At 33.2% G+C, this 8279-nt stretch overlaps 1 long non-coding RNA gene across 1 annotated transcript; it reads left to right on the forward strand.

Moving 5' to 3' along the window:
• Positions 1-4216: 4216 nt before the first annotated feature.
• LOC129718321 (uncharacterized) lies at positions 4217-5974 on the forward strand. The gene is made up of 4 exons (XR_008726867.1): positions 4217-4335; positions 4419-4741; positions 4810-4917; positions 4980-5974. It is a non-coding gene; the product is annotated as an uncharacterized LOC129718321 (long non-coding RNA).
• Positions 5975-8279: the final 2305 nt, after the last annotated feature.

Raw genomic sequence — 8279 nt, forward strand, 5'->3', positions numbered from 1 at the left:
AGATTTCAACTTGACCAGCAATACCTTCCCGCACAGCCAAGTATAGATGACAGTTCTACAAGGTACACGCCTAAGGGGCGACACCCGGCTTCTTACTCTTCTTCCTCATCCATCTCGATGATCCCTGTTGTATTTTTCGTAAGTGATGCCATTCACTCGGAAAATACTTGAATGTTTTTAATGCTATTTATCACCATTATGCACAATTACTCCTCTGCCGGTACCCGCATAACTGTTCCATACTGATTTTGTTCATTTTTGAGTTATCATCGGGAATCGACTTAATTGTTATCATATTTTCTGAAAAAAAAATTAAAATTGATACTTTCGTATGGAAAAACATGGAAAAAATACCAAGTTGTTTTTGTCCCATATTGAAAGTACCCGCATTACAGTCCCACTGCATAGTGGTACAAACTGCAAACATATAATTTTGCTCCAGATTAGTGTATATCGCATTGTTTTAGACATATAGAAGTATGTCATTTAATTAACTAGACTAATGTTGTTTTTCTGTAGTACAATTTACGTTGCCAATGATACTGCCTGTTGCTGGTTGAATTTATATGTGATGGGACAAAATATGCGAGTACTTTCGAAATGTACCCGCATATTTTGTCCCATTTTGTCTTGTTTTTTCAAGTTATATAACGTAAAACCAATTCCATCAATGGTTTTTTGTTCTCAACGAAAAACTTGTGGTGCCATGAAACTGTTATGGTCATTGGTTCTAGATGTAATTGCTGGAAATCCGAAAATTCACAGATAATATTAAATCGCCTTTTGCTCAACATGTTGTTTTTCATTATGGGACAGTTATCCGGGTACCGGTAGTTTGGTTTTTTCTAGTTTTATTCATTTCATTATAAGTAATTAAAGTATCAGTAGTAAAGTTGAATAATGCTTTTAATTGTTCCCTCGTCTATGAAAATGATATTCCCGAATCAAAAAAATCTTTTAGTTTGAATGGTATTTTTCTGTTATCTCCTTCGAACATTTCAATTTGCTTGTCAGATACATCTTGTATACAATTTTCATTCAATTGAGAATCAAAATTACTCGTATTCGAATTAATAATAACCTGAGTATTAATTATATTTTTTAAAAATAACTTGAGATAGATTTGGCAATTTTTTTCATGAAACAGGTTTTCTCAATTTTCATTATTACTATAAGGTGGTTTTGGTGATTCTAATACTTTTTCATTGGTAATCGTGTTATATTCAGTAATATTTTCTTCGGTATCTATTTTTTCGTTACTAGACGCACATAGATTATCATTTATTCCAGTCTTTGCGGTGGATATAGATGTTTGTCACTTTTTTCAAAAACACTCTTATTTACTGATAAATTTTCATTTGTGCCATTATCATTTTCACTTATCAGCGAACCAATATTATGTGTTTTTTCATCTTTGAATAAAAAGTCGGATTTCTGAATGATTTGAGACACGAAATAATTCAAAAGTTTTAGTTGAGTTTTTGAACGTTTATTCAATTCGAGTTTTTCTGTAAGTTCATTGAAAATGTTAGTACTATTTTTATGGAAATAACGTCAGGCGTATATTTTTAAATTATATTTTTTATTATCCTCTGACTTTAAATAGATTTCAAATCAACTTATTTGCGCTTAGCGCGCTTGTTACTCTCGGAAAAGTTCATATTGAATTGAAAATTTAAGAAGAAACAAATGAAATAATAATGAATTGAAAAATATAATAAAAGTAGCCTTCTTCCAAAGATGAAGCCTCTGAGTGCTTTAATTTCGAACACGAAACTTACAAACCGGTATAACTCTGAAAAATATGAGAAAAAATAAAAGAATACAGTTAATAAGTTTGAAAAAAGTTTTATTGAATTCTGCGGAGAGTTTTGTAATTTACGATGGAGTACGGAGAGTTTTGTAATTTACGATGGAGTGGGCCATGTATTAAAAATGTGGGAAAACCTATGTATTCTCACATATGCTCTCATGACATGACACATATCATCCTGCTTCAATGAGATAATGGTTTTTGAGTAGCTTAGGATCTTAGTTAAGTTTGAAAAAAGTTACATTGATTTCTGCGTTGGGAGAGTCTTAAATTGAAAAAAAAAAAACAGTTATTTTGAATTTTGGTGTCATATTCTTCAACTTTGAATATCACAAAATGTCCCTCACGCATTCATTTCCATTGAGCAATTGTAGAATATTTTCATAGTTTGGAAACACATGTTGCGTTTCCTCCTGTGTATGCTTCATTCTATAACCCGGTTGAATAGGTTTTTGGTTATATTAAGAAGTATCTAAAACCTGAGACGAACAATAACAAGACACGCAGCTCCCTGCATGTGACTGTAAACAAGGTCGAAAAGTCAAAACGCCCGCAACGCGTCCAAGAAACTGTGTATGCGTGTTATCGATTCGGCACGTTTGACAAGACATTTCTGTAGTTTAGATAGTTTATACACTTTACACAGACACATTCACCATCAGTGTTTCTTGGAGTCGTTCGGGGGCGCCACATTACTTAAAGTTCGCAAGGTATATGAGAAGATCTGACACTTGTGTAACTTGTTATCTTGTCATTGATAAAACGCTCCTATTTCGGAAACAGTTCAAATGAGTTATTAATTGTCTCTCAAACATTTCAACCTACCTATATGATTTTACAAAAGTGTTCAAAAAGTGTTGTTGTAAATCAGATCAGATTTTAAATTTTAAATCAAATCATTGCATATTTATTTATATATTATCTCAAGTATTCTTTGTGAACACGAATATCAGATGTTCCAGAGAAATATGAAACTCATCAAAATACTTCGTCAGGGTTTCCATCAGTGTTCCTAATTTGGCGGCTGCGGTTGTCATTTTTATTTTCCGCAGTATTCTACACGCTCATTATTTGTTACTCTAAAGTGAGTTAGATATGACCCATTTTTGAAAAAAGTGGAGGTACCCTAATTTGAGTACTTTTACGGTTACTCACTTCTGAGTAAGAGAATCATACGTCAAAAACTGATTAGAATCTACTCTGTTTATGCAAACCAGGAATTAACGAGAATGAGTACAAGTTACCCAGTTTGCCTAAATTTGGAAATTTGATGATTTCTGGTTTTTGTAAATCTGACTCAATAAATAAAATAAATTCAGAACAATCAAAATCATAGATTTATTTTTCATCGAAACATTATAAAAGTTTTAAATCATTCACGTGTCTTTATATAATGCGGCAACCAACCGGTTGACAGTTGCCCGTGAACTGTGGCTCATGTTTTTGTACAGTACGCACAGCAGAAAATCCGTCATCATCCGTCACCAAACACGGCGAAGGATTTAAATTGTATCGATTGCATGTATTGGGCACTGTACATCGAAACAAATGTTTCCGTTCATTATCACGAATAAAAGCCCGACTTAAAACGGCATTGCAGGACACACAACATGCGGTTGTTCATTTTGAAGAGATGTTTTTTATGTTTTCAAATCCTCTGCAATAATGATGTTGGGCTGAAATTGTTATGGAATATTGTTACATGTTGTTTGTAATGTAATTGATTAGGAAATTATTGATTTGATGAAAGATCAAATACTTACTGCTAGCAAACGAATAAAAAGCGACACCAATTGTTCTTCGAAAACAGATAATATCGCTGTTGAAAACTTTTGACTTATACATATACTCAGGGGTGAGTAAACATCATGGATAATAACTCAAAACTGAGTAAACATGGTAATTATGAAAATTTGGGTAAATGTTACTCAATTATCCAGTACCCGATAACTCACTTTTTGACATTTTGCATAAGAATACCAAACTGAGTAGATCCTAATCAAATTAGAGTTAAAATAAAGCAGCGTGTATATAGATTTCAACTTGACCAGCAATACCTTCCCGCACAGAATTGCTGAGTTACGTCGAAAATACGCATATTTTGGTATTATCATTTTTCTGTGTAGGTGATTTCCCCCAAGTACAGTTTTGCTCACATTTATCCGACCTTAGCGCACGGGTCACGTAGCGACGGGTTTTGGAACCAGTTCAAATTGATGTTATTTTATAAATTAGGAACCATTCAAATATTACATAACGCGGAATTTGGCAATTTTCAATACCCACCCACCCCCACGTAACGCAATTTCACATGTTTGCCACACGCAATGTAACGCTTCGCTGAATACCCCCCCACCCCTGAGCGCGTTATGTATTATTTGAATGAGCCCTTACTAGTTGAACGTTCCCGGCGATGCTCGGGATCAAAAGTTTCAAAATTAGGAATCATTTTTCATAATTCATTGCATTATTAGCACAACTCACTTCAAAAATATTTTACATCTTTTACGTCCAACATCACTGTAAGTACTTCAACATTCTGAGAACGCACAGAACGGAAATACCCATATTGGATTGCATTTTGTGATTTGGGGATGTTTAACAGAAACTGGAAGTCGCCATTTCGGATTTCAAAATGACGTATGGAGTTCGAAAGTTTCGGAAGTATTGAAATGGTTGGCCAAATAGTGGTATTATTCAGATCCCGCATAAACAAATACCATACACGAATTGTTTCCCGTATGGTATCTCAACCATTTATAAAAAAGTCACATAACCATTTACATACCATATCAGCTTCAGTTTTGACCATCTAGTTTATAGTAAACTGAGAAATAACCATTTGGTGAACTAGGCGTTAGGTATGGTTACCATTCAAAAATTGCGATTATCCCGAAAATTTTTTTTTTCGATATTGTACACGATATGGTAAACTAATAATCCAAAATTTTGTACTAGAACTATTCTTCTAATAGTATAAATATGTTATTTTGCAGTAGTTTCCAGTTGTACAGGTATCATTTCATGAAAGGTATATTTACATTGATTTATATTCTCATAATCGTTCGTGGAATAGTCGTGATATTGTTGTGAATATAATAAAGGTTGTTAGTGGCGATTTCTTTATTTTTTGCAAAAACATATTGTTTTTGTTTTTCACCTGCAGATTTCATCACTTGCCAGCCATGTAGCACATTTCTCTTTGTGAGTGGTCATATTTGTTTTCTTCCAGGCTGCGAGGGGCGCTGTTTTGCATTCGTCGTGCAATGTCGACATCCACTTCGTTCTGCTCGAAGATACTGGATAGAAAAAAAAATTGTATGAATACTCAAGCCGAAAGATTTGTGACCAATTTGATTACCACCTTCCATTATAGTTTGACAAAAACCTGCGACCACACCGTTTGCTGGAAGATATCTCTTCGTTTTTCGATGGAGCTTCAACCGTTGAAGGTGTGGTAAACAAATAGTGCTCACTATCCTATTTGGGGATTCTGAATATAATATTGTAGCTCAATAGTTTGTCATTCAATTTAGTACAGTAATAACTGATAAAAGATATTATCACGAACAGTTACCATACTTCATTAGGTACAGTTAAAGTCCTTATCGCTTCAGTAATGGTTTTTGATTATGCGGGATTACTTCCCTGAAACCAGAAGTCGTCATTTTGAAAAATGTTATGTGGGGTCATCCCAGTTCCGAATATACCACGCTCGGGTGATAACCGGATATTCGGCAATCGTTCACAGTAAAACCTCTTTTTATGTAACTTTTAGAAGATAGAAATTAAAGTAAGAAGAATTTAGCGTGACCATTCATGCTTAGTTCTCCTCTATAATCATATCTAAAGAGATAACATGTAAATTTTTATAACGAAAATGTTTGTTGGTGTCCAAGGAACACGTCTGAGAAGAAGTTAACGTTTTAATCCACATACCTACGTAGAAATTAAAAAAAAAAGATTAAACCAATGAAATTCCTCCAGCCAAATGTCCCAAGATCTAGTTTTGGTAAAACTAAAAAAATATTTCGAATCCCGTAATGTGTTACTATTGTAATTTTTTTCTGCTCGACTCGCACCAAATTGAAACAAAAGTTCTTCTGCAAGAAAATGTTTGCAGATGTTGAAGGAACAACGAACATTTTATTGAAAAAAAAATTTAATATACAGGCGAATTGAACTCATGCTAAAAAAGTCAAAATTTTGCATGTATTATGTATGTATGTATAATATATATAAGTTTTAAAAGGAGTATTTTAATGTTTATTTATGTATGCATAAAATCATCTTCAAACATACGTGGTTTGTAAAGTAATATCTCGACTATTAGCAATAAGATACCTATTATTTTTCTTCAAATGTCTTTCCTGAACATTAACAAACATTTCAATGAAGAACAATTACATATCATAGCTTTGAATTTCGATTTAGAGGTAAATTGAGTTCATATTAGTATAGTTCATATTCATGATATTGCTTGTTTAACGTAGTGTTGTGAATAATATTTTAATTTCCAGTAATCAAAAATTTGTTATTTTTACTCAAAAGTCTTTCCTGAACATAAACAAACATTTAAAAAAAAAAATCATATATCATTGCTTTGAATTAAGATTTAGAGACAAATTGAGCCAAAATATTCAGGATATTGCATGTTTTACTTAGTTTTGTGAATAATATCTCTATTTTCAGTTATCAGATAACTATTTTTTATCTCGGATGTCATTCCTGAATAACATGGTTTTGCATTTTTCATGTGGTTTTGTGGAAAATATTTAAATTTCAAATAATCAGATACCTATTGTTTTCCCTCAAATATCTTTCCTAAACACAACGAACATTTTATTATAGTAAAAATCACAGATCACTGCTTCGTGTTTTGATTTAGAGGCAAATTCAGCATAAAAGTCATGACTTTGCATGTTTTACGTAGTTTTGTAATACTATCTCGAGTTTTAGTAATCAGATACCTGTTATTTTTTCTCAAAAGTCTTTCTTAAATATCAACGAACATTCTAATGAAAAACAGAATCACATGTCATCGCTTTGAATTTTGGTTTGGAGACGAATGAAGTATAAAAAGTCATAATTTTGCATGTTTTACGTAGTTTTGTGAATAATATCTCAAGTTTTAGTGATCAGATACTAATTATTTTTCCTTAAATGTCTTTCCTGAACATTAACAAACATTTTAGGGAAAAAAGAATCATGTGTCATCGCTTTGAATTTTGATTTAGAGGCAAATTTAGCACAGAAAGTCATAATTTTGCATGTTTTACGCAGTTTCGTGAATAATATCTCAAGTTTCAGTAATTAGATACCTATTATTTTTTCTCAAATGTCTATTTTAAACATCAACGAACATTTCAATGAAAAAATAATCACATGTCATCGCTTTGAATTTTGATTTGGAGACGAATTAAGTATAAATAGTCATAACTTTGCATGTTTTCAGTAGTTTTGTGAATAATATCTCAAGTTTTAGTGATCAGATACTTATTATTTTTTCACAAATGTCTTTCCTGAACATTAACAAACATTTTAGTGAAAAAAGAATCATATGTCATCGCTTTGAATTTTGATTTAGAGGCAAATTTAGCACAGAAAGTCATAGTTTTGCATGTTTTTTTCTTTCCTGAACATCAGCGAACATTTTCATGTTGAAAAACCTATATGTCACCGATTATTATTTTCATATTAGAACGATTCAAAATTATGATGATTACTGCACACCTCAGAGACTGAGGGAATAATATCAATAAGATCAAGCGTTACGGAATTCCATTTTTATATAGTAGATTTCTATCTATTTTTCATCTAATGAAATGGTTCATTAGAGCGTGTAGAACCAAATATATTTGTCCAAATCTTTTTCAAATAAATTACGGCACTAGTAAACACGGGCAAATAAACAACCTATTTTTGCTAAATAACAGCTACAATGTCAATTTATTGATAAAAAGTGTTTATTTTTGATAAAGAGTTCAGAAAAAAGAAATATTTTTTATTAATAATATATTTAAAAGCTAGTTGGCACGTGTAACTTGAGACCCTAATGTGGCCATTCACCTCTGTCCAGCAACTCCTATCCCAACCTCCACGTGGTGCCGACCGGAATACGAGTAACCTTAGCGGAGATCGGGTAACCAACCCCGGTGGAAACTATGGTCGTATGCTGACTGGGAAGGGGGTCGTACGCGGCTGTATCCCCATAGGGGCGGCGTACAACAGCGTCTGACCCGGAGCGGGCGGCTGAATTATGGAATGCTGTATCTCGCCAGCTACACCTAAGATGGCAGCCCCATCAGCAGGATGTAGGTATCGCGACCCTGGTAAGGTAGCATACCGAAACCTTTCATCAACCACAAACAACGAATCTAGAAATACGGAACGGATCAATCGGCAAAGACCTAGGCTACGAACACGGAAAAAGATTAAGGTAAACGATTGGAAATTGGGTACTTGG

This window comes from Wyeomyia smithii, chromosome 1 (genome assembly GCF_029784165.1).
Source record: "Wyeomyia smithii strain HCP4-BCI-WySm-NY-G18 chromosome 1, ASM2978416v1, whole genome shotgun sequence".
In the NCBI taxonomy this organism is placed as follows: Eukaryota; Metazoa; Arthropoda; class Insecta; order Diptera; family Culicidae; genus Wyeomyia; species Wyeomyia smithii.